Source organism: Petaurus breviceps, unplaced genomic scaffold, assembly GCF_028583685.1.
Source record: "Petaurus breviceps papuanus isolate PSGF00001 unplaced genomic scaffold, PetGlider_PUasm1.0 90681, whole genome shotgun sequence".
NCBI classification, from domain to species: Eukaryota; Metazoa; Chordata; class Mammalia; order Diprotodontia; family Petauridae; genus Petaurus; species Petaurus breviceps.
The window spans coordinates 271774-280802 of NW_027187307.1; positions in this window are offsets into that span (position 1 = coordinate 271774).

Below are 9029 nucleotides of genomic sequence, written 5' to 3' on the forward strand. Positions count from 1 at the left end.
AAAATGAGAGCGGGGGCATTGGACTGGATAGGATTTCTAAGAGTCCTTCAATGCTCTAAGCTTGTGATGCTGGAGAATAGAGGTTGTGGATAAGGTGACCTAAGAGCTAATCTTAGACACTGAGGCCCCGTTGGGGGGTGGGGTCCAGGACTGCTGCTTGGACAGCAGCAGAGATGGACTAAACACCTAGCTCCTCCAAATTCTAGCTCTGGTCATCTCCACTCGACCATGCTCTCTCTTCCAAAAAGAGAGGGATTTATGGGGATTTCTGTTCTTTGCCAGGGTAAACCTTGCATGGGGGCACAGGATGGGGACCTTCTCCTCTCCAGACTCAACATTTCCAGTCTCTTCTTTAAGTGTTCCCCTCTCCTTCCCCCCCCCCCCAGGCACACACTTGAGGACCTCTGGGGGCTGACAAGAGCCGTCTCTTATTTACTTGTTTGTAGACTCAGTTTTGCCCCTTGATTGGGATGAGGGGAAAGGAGGCCCCACCAACCTATCAGCCCATCAAGTTCTTAGGAGGCTTCCTGAATGGCTGAGAACAAGGCAAAGATTGGAGAAATCCCAAAATAAGCCCAGGTATGGTTTGGGAGGGAAAGTTGGATTTTTTTCTCAGGTACTGAGGGGGATCATGGGTCAAACTAGGATGGATGGATGGAGAGAGAGAGACAGAGACAGAGAGAGAGAGACAGAGACAGAGAGAGAGACAGAGACAGAGAGACAGAGAGAGAGAGAGAAAGGGGAGGAGACAGAGAGGCAGAAAGACAGATAGAAGGAGAGACAGACACACACTCAGAGAGAAACAGACGGAGACAGAAAGACAGACACACAGGGAAAGAGACACACAGAAAGACAGAGACAGACAGAGAAGGGGGAGGAAAGAGGGAGGGAGAGAGACAGAGAGGAGAGAAAGGGGGAAGACAGAGAGGGAGAAAGAAATAGAAAAAGACAGAGAGAGACACAGAAAAGAGAGACAGAGACAGAGAAAGAGGAAAGCTTTGGGTCACTTGGTCTGGGATTGGGTTGATTCCCCTCATTCCTTCTGCTGGGGATCTTTTCCTGCTGTGTTGTCTGGAAGCTATACCTACATGGCCAAAGGGAAAGAGTGTGGGATTTGGAGGTAGAAGACCTGGGTTGAAAACCCCCTTTTCTAGCTTGGGATGGGCCCTCATTGCAGACCCTCTGACCCAAGTGAAGGTGGCTTGGAAGGGACTCTGGCCAAAGCTACTCCCTCACTCCGTCTTTCTCAAATTGCTTGAAGGGACTGTTGGCATTTGGCCACTAGGTGGCAGTGCAGTGATCAGGTAGCTGGATCATCCTTCCACTTGGAGTCATGGAGCCTCAAACCTTTTTACTGTACAAAGAGGGAAACTATGGCCTTGAAATGGGGAGGGCCTTTCCCAAGGTCATACCAGAAGTCAGCAGTAGAGTCAGTACTGGAGTCCAAGTTCCACACCAGACTGTGGCACATCTGGCCTCAGCTGCCTCCCACCTCCTGAGTGACCTTGAACAAGGCCCTAGTTGGGGAGACCAGACTCACATGCAACAAAAATCAGGCCTTCTCTCTCTGTAGGTTAACCGCCCCCCCCGTTCCTTCAGTTGATTCTTGGGTGGTCTTGTGATTAGATGGCAGGTGTGGGGGTGAGGAGCCCAGAAAAGACTCAGGGGGTATCTGACAATTGCCTTTACATTTTTGAGGGTCCATCATGTGTAAAGGAAGGGTTAGCCTTCTTCTGCTTGCCAGGACTAGGAACAGTGGAGGGGGTAGGAACATGGCAAAGGTGTCAGAATAGCAGATGAGCCATGAGTGGACTGGACTCTCTCCCTCCCTAAGGGTCTCCAAGTAGAGGTTGGGTGGCCACTCCTTAGCAATTGGCTTTAAGGCACTCTTATCCATAGGTTGGACTAGATACCAGCTGAAGTTCCTCATCTATAAAATGAGCAGGAGAAGGAAATGGCAAACCACTTCAGGATCTTTGCCAAGAAAACCCCAAATGGGGTTATGAAGTGTCAGACACAAGAGAACAACAGCAACAAAGTCCCTTCACCCCTCTTGCCTGAGTGTCCTCATGTGTAATTTGGGCTCTGAGGTCCTTTCCAGTTCCAGAGCAAGGGTCCTCTGATCCTGTGAACCCACCAATGTTAGGGGGCCTTGAAGGCCCAAGCCAGACTACTGAATGTTGGCCTCTAAAGGTGATGCGAGTCCAACCATTCCAAATTTAGGTCAGGAGACATTGCCAGGGACCCCCCCCCCCTTTTACCACTTTTCTTCTTGTCTCCCTCCTTTCAGCCCTTGTAATGTTAATGGGATAGAAGATCTTCCTGCCCATTAATAGGCCTTACTTAGAGCTTATTAAAGGAAGCTTACCCAGGGAAGGCAGGCTTGGAGAAAGGCTTTCTAACCTTTTGTTAATTTCTAATTAGGTGCTGAGTCAGGAGGATTGTGATGCCCTCTGGCTCTAAAAAAGGTATATATACTCTGAGGTAGCATTTTGACTTGGGGCTCACTCATTGGAAGAGTGTTCTTATGATTTGACCAGATGAGACTCTGGGTAGCCATTTAGGAGCCCCTGGCTTTGAAAAACCCAGATGTTTGTGCTTCTCTTTCTGGTAACTATGTATGTATTGCCTTGGTCAGACAGTTGGATCCCATCTGTTTATCTGTGCTAATTTCTCAGACAGAAGCCCTGTCTGTTAGTCTTTATTTCTCTGCTTGTATTTTCTATATTTTTGTTTGGATTTTCTCAGAAGTTCAGGGTGTTGATTTGAATGAATGTAATTAAAAAATATTGTTGACCCCTTAAACAGCTATCTTTCCTAGTAAAACAGATCTAAGAACCTGTGCTAGCAGCCATCCTGGGCATGCCAGTGTGGTTGCTGTTACAGCCCTCCCCTCCTCCTTTCTTCTTCCTTCCCTTCTTTCTTTTCTTTCTTAGGGTATCCCTGACTCAGACAGTAGTCAAGTCATTTCAGCTCTTTTTGTTCTTATCTATAACATGGAGGGATTAAGCTAAATGATCTCCCAGGTCCCTTTCAGCCACCCTCTTTCTCACCTTTCTGTGTCCTCCTCTTCCTATTCCTAGCCTAAGGCCTCATCCTCTAGATGGGCTCTCTTCCTCCACTGGAGGGCCCCTGCCTCCCAGGGGACCAGAAGGGAAGACCTATTGTGTGATCTAAGTTGATGTGACTTTGGGCCAGGCACCTAACCATTCTGGGCTTCTCTCCCCCTCTTTTTCATTAGAATCATTGTCTGTTCCTGCCTCTCCCAGGCTGCACTTGTGAAGACAATGTTTTGAACCCAAATGTAGACTGTCTGGGTTGTGGGCAATGGCCCAATAACCTCCACAATTTCTAGCAAGTGGATTGGGAAGCCTCTGAATTGAGATGAATTGAGCGACAGAGATGGGATGGGGGAGCATGGAGCAGTAACCTTCCCTTCCTCCACTACAGAGCAGCACTTTAGGACAGACTGGAGAGGAAGCTGGAGGCAGGGGGAGGCTCTGGCCTAGGGCGGCAGCTTGGGAGTCAGAGACTCAGAGCTGGAAGGAACCTTGGAGATCATTGAGTCCAACCCTCTCATTTGACAGAGAAACAGAGTCACGAACAGAGGAGCCCCCAAGTGCCCAGGGCTCTGAATCCAAAATGGCCTTGCCTGTCACATGCTTTCATCAGTCATGATACAGGGGGGATCCCTCCCATTATCAACCATCTTCTCTGTTCCTGGGGCCTAGAGGAACAAACCATGTTCCAGGGAGCACAAGGCAGCCCCCCCCTTCCCCATTTACCAACCCAGATTTCAGGGCCACTCACCCGCCCTGTCCTAGCTTTGAGAAAAATGGCAGTGTCCTTGTAGTTTGTCTGGGTCCCTTCCCTCTTCCTGGCCCCAGGTTCAGGTACTGAGCAATCAGTCAGCAAGTTCCCTTCATCCTCTTCCCCCTCTTAAAAAAATAACTACTTTTGTTCCAAGGACAGGCTCTTCTGTCAGGCCCTCCCTCAACACAAGGGAGCGGCAGTGTTGGCCTGGGTTCTTACTCCAACTTAGGGGCATCCAGGGCTTAAGCCAGAGCTTTCCCTTGGGAAGGGAGGCCCGGCTCTGTGGAAGGGCACTGTAATTCCCAGCCAGCAGCTGGGGAGGGTGGAGGAAGAGTTGGGAGCACGGGGGCCTTCTTGGAGCCTTAAAAATCTTCCTGTGGGTCAGGCCAGCCCTGGTGGGGAATCAGCATCTCAATCATGGAAAGAGACCGTCATTGAATCCCTGGCCAGCAGGGACTGCCAAACATAGCACCTTACTTGGTGGGGGCCTTCAGCATCTTCCTCCGCGAAGGGGTGGAGGGTTAGGCTGCCTGGCCTGGGTTGCCCAAGTGCCTTAACAAACCATCATCTACTATCAGGGGCCCAGGGATAAAAAAGGGGGGTTGCCAGCCAGAAATCTGGAAACCAAGTTTTATTTTTGGAAAATGCCATTACACACACCTTGCCAATGTACACGGAAAAGAACAAACAAGGAAGAACAGACGTCGTGGGCAAAAGCCGCGTCCCAGCAGCACCCTGGCTGGTCTTCCAGGGCAGGATGCACAAGGTGACTGGTCTTCGAGGCTCCTTGTGGCCGCGGCTATCTGAACGCAACATCGTCTGTATGGAGGGAGCTGCTCGAGACCTTGAAGGCCCCTGGCCCAAGACAGCTCTCATCCTCCAGTGAAACAGAGACACTTTTGGCCTTTGGCCAAAGGAGGCAGAAAGAGGCCAGCTCGGGTGGTCTGCTAGAGAGAGAAGGGGCGGCCCAAGGGAGAGCCGGCCCCTCCCAAGGGCTGTGTTGGAAAGCAAACCTGCAATCCCGCTGCAGGACTGTTTGGGAAAGAGAAAGCAGCCCCCCTCCCCCACGTCCAAGGTCCTTGCTGTATCCAGCTGCTTTCCTAATAGCCGCAGTGAAGGCTCGAGGCCGAGCTGATCCTCTGAAGTTCTGGTGTCCCCCTGAGGGCCCCTCGCTGCCGGGCTGGGCTGAGGGTGAAAGGTGGCTCAGCTCTCCCAAGGTTTTACCATCAAGGGGAGCGGGGCCTTCAATCCCAGGGTTCCTGGGGAGGAGGCCAATGGCACTGAGGACCCGTTGCACAACGTTTTTTTGGGTTTTTGCCCACATAGATTGGTCTCAGATCTGTAATTTATGGCCAGAGACAGTCTGGGGCTAGGGAAGGGGGAAGAGGGGAGAGGGACAGAGAAAAAGAGAAGACTTCCTTTTGTGAAGTTGCCAACAAGGTCACTGAGGAATGGGATGTGTGGTACCGTGCACTGACTCTCCAAAGCTACATACAGTCTCTAACACTAAATTTATGGCCCCAGCAGAGCTAATGGTGCTGGGGCTCCCTACTGCCCTTAACTCCACCCACCCACCCCCTTTGAAAATGGCCACACAAATGGTTTCTGTACAAGCTGACTGGTGCAAGGAGGTGACCATTGTGCTTCAAAGAGCTGGCCACATGTGAGAAATCCAGAATGGGCACTGTGCCCTGCTGGGTACCGGCTGCTTCCAGCCAGGGGAAGAGCACACCATCCTGGTACCATCTCCTGCTTGCCCACCTTCCTGGATGAGCCATCCGAAAGGACAGGCACCTCAATGGGCCACTCCATTGGCCATACCTGGAAGCCAGAGGCCCCCTAATCACGCCTCTGTGCATTGCTCAAGCAGGCTGGTCTTGGAGAGTGGGCCCAAATGGAAGGCTACTTGAGTCTCATCACAGGAGGAAAGAACATCTGTTAAATTATTGTCTTTATACAAAGTGTACTTTGTTAAATACTTTTTGCATTTCAATCAATCCCCAAATCCTATTGAATCCTAAATACAACTCAATTCTTACACTTGATGAGCCCCTCCCACCCCCACCCCCCATGTGGCTCTGTACAAATGGTTTAAAGTATGCCAGCTAAACTTTAAACCTCAGCCCCCAACCCGTTCCCTTCCCTCCATTCCCTGACCTCCCTCCTCCCCCCACCCCCCCAACAGCAAATGACAATCAAATCCACACTATGGGCTCGAAGCTTAGAACATACTGCAGCTTTGTTAACTATGAGCAAATCGAAAAGCCTGAGGGGCTGAGAAGATAGGGAGTATCCATGGATGGGGCTTCTGTCCAGCTGTTTGCACCCTTCTCTGCTCCACAAAATGGGGCTGGGTCTGATCAGGCAGGAGGCCGACAGGGAAGGAGGAGGCTGTTTCTGAGCTGGCAAGGCTGAATGAGGATGAGTAAATGAGAACTGTGGTGAAGGAGGGGGAGCAGATGTCTCCGCACACCCATAGGAGTATGTGTGTGTTTGTGAGTGTGTGCACGCATGTGTAACTGTGTGTGTACATGTGTGTGCACACGTGTGTCTCTGTGAGTGTGTGCGTGGGTGTCTGTGTGTGGTGACAGAGAAGGAGGAGAGAGGGCTAACCTTCCAAGGGTACATGGGTGGCACGTGGCGCAAAGGTTACAGACCTCCAATTTGTGACTTGTAAAGCATCAGCCAGGGAGGGAGGACATTCTGCTCTAGTCAGGCTCCCTTGAACCAGTGTCTCTTGGACTGCAAACAGCATGGTGCTTTTGGCCCTGATGGCAAGGCCATGCTCTCCAGGACCTGGACTATCTAAGCAAAGAGCTGGCTTCTGAAGGGTCCTGAGCCGGAGAATACCGAGCCTGGACGCTCAGAGGTAGGCAGCCAGACAGTGCTGGAAAGGTTGGGACAGAGAAGGAGGATGAAAGGAGTTTAACAAGAGATCAACAGTCATATTGGTCTTCATGCTGCTGCAGCAGCTGGGATTTTGAGTTCTGGCCCAGTTTGGCTGGGAACAGGAAGAAATGGGCAGTAACAGTAACAACAGTATGCAATTTGCAAAGGGGATACAGGGCCTGCATGGGAACCTTCCATGGAAAGCCTGGAGGAAAGGCTTTTGATGGACTTGCTATCTCTACTTCCGGGCCTTTCCAGGCCTTTCCAGGCCATCCTGAAGGGCAGCTGCCAAAGGCCCAGGTCACACTCTGGGTGCGAGCTGGGGGAGGCTGAGGAGGTCTTAGCCAGCCTTCCTGACTGCCAAGGAAGCAGTCACTCATTGCAGGTCCTCAAGGGAAAGGACCAGGAGGAAGGATGAGTGAGAAAAGGCCATAGAGGTCTGGGTTAAGGAGGCCAGGAGAAGGGGGCACCTTCACTAGGAGCCTAGGGATGACTGACAGAGAGGCAGGAGCCCAGGGCCAGCTTTAGAGGCTTCCAAATCCAGAGCCCAAGAAGCAACACAGGAAAGAGGCAAGCAGACGACTCCTCTAGGATGGAAACTCAGAGGGGATCATGGAGATGAGGGCAATGCAGAGAGAATGGGGCTGTGTGCAGAGTGCGGATCTGGAGAGAGTGGGCATGTGAGCCTGAGGGGCCACGGAGGGATGGAGGAACAGCAAATAGTGACTACAGAGAATGCAGCAGGGAGTCACAGAGAGGGTACAAAGAGAGTAGATGTGGTAGGTACCTGAAGCTGAAGGCACAGAGAGAACAAGGATAGTAGGGGTATGGAAAAAGCAGGTGGCCCCGAGAATGGGGGTGCAGAGGGAGTGGGCAGTTCCAGATAGAAAGCCTAGTGGATGAAGGACAGGGCTACTAAGACAATATGGACAATGGGAGGCTACAGAGCGCTGTGGGCATGGAGAGGAGGCCAGAGGCCCTGAGAGGAAGGAGGGAGGTGGATGGAAGAGTGAATGATAGGCCTGAAGACTCAAAGGGAGCAAGGTGCTCATTGTCAGAGGTCTGGTGACTTTTCCAAGGTCTGACAGCCCTTCCGACCCCCTTGTCCCAAAAGGAGCCCAGAACTGGCCTTGGAGGTTGAGGCACCATAAGATCAGGTGGCCCCTCTCAGCTTTAGGCAGGTGGAGAGGGCCTTCTGGGAGCAGTCACTAACCACAGAGCCAGAGAAAGCCAAGCCCAGGTCAAGTGGGGCCTGAGAGAAGAAACCAAACTTAGCCACAAAAGGAATCTCTCCACCTGATAATAGCCATGCCAAGTCTTGCAAAGAAGTACTTCAAAGCTCCCTAAAAGGAGTAGGGGCACCCCTTGACTATGGCTCTGCTGCCTTCTTCCTTTCCTGCTCTGAGAGCAAGGCTGCTTGGCCAACAAGGTGCATTTGGATGGGAGAGGACTGGAGGCCATGAGAGCTGAGCACAGAGGGCCAGCCCTGAGCACTTCTCCAGAGGGGGGCCAGGCCTCATGCTCCAAGGGCCACTTAGGGCTCCTTGGGCCTTCCCTTGCTTTCCTGCTGGGGTCACCCTATCCCCTTGCTCCTCTGCTTCCCCTGAATGATGGTACCTTACTTCCTCTGGAGGGGGGGGTGGGGATTGGACCTTGTTCCCACTGCTTGATGAGATGCACGTTCAGCATCTCTCAGAAAGCTGGGGAAGGGAAAGCTAAGCAGACTGGCAAAGGTGCCACTGGGAGCCAGGACACCTGGCTTCTGGCCCTGGCCCTGCCACCAGCTTGAGCAAATCCTTTTTCATTGTGGACATGGCTTTCATTCTCTATACCATGAGGGGGTTGGATGAGACAGTTTGAAAAAACCCTTCCTGCACTAATGTTCTTGATCCCAAGGTCTCTTCTCAGCTAGTGCTGACATATCACCCCACTGTACAGCCCAAGCTCCCCAGTGGGAACTTCTACTTGCCTAGGGGCCTTTCCAGCTGTAACATCTGTGTCCCCAGAAGTCCCCCGGTGCCAAAAGACAGCCTTAGCTTGGCTAACAATAGTTCTCTCCAAAGACTTTCTTCCCCATTTCCTTTCAGCTCCTGGTCCCCCATTTAACCTCATTTAGGAAATTGTTCATCTCCTCTCCATCTGCCCCCTACCCCGATGCATACCTTTTTCTTCTGCTTTGTCCCTTTTTCTAGTTCTGCAGGAGGTTGGACCGAGAGACAGTCATTATCTTAGATACATATATCATATACATGGGACAGGGGGGACAGGGGAGGCAGCAGATGCTTTCTGAAGCACTTGGGGTCTGCTGACTGTGCAGAAAAGAACCC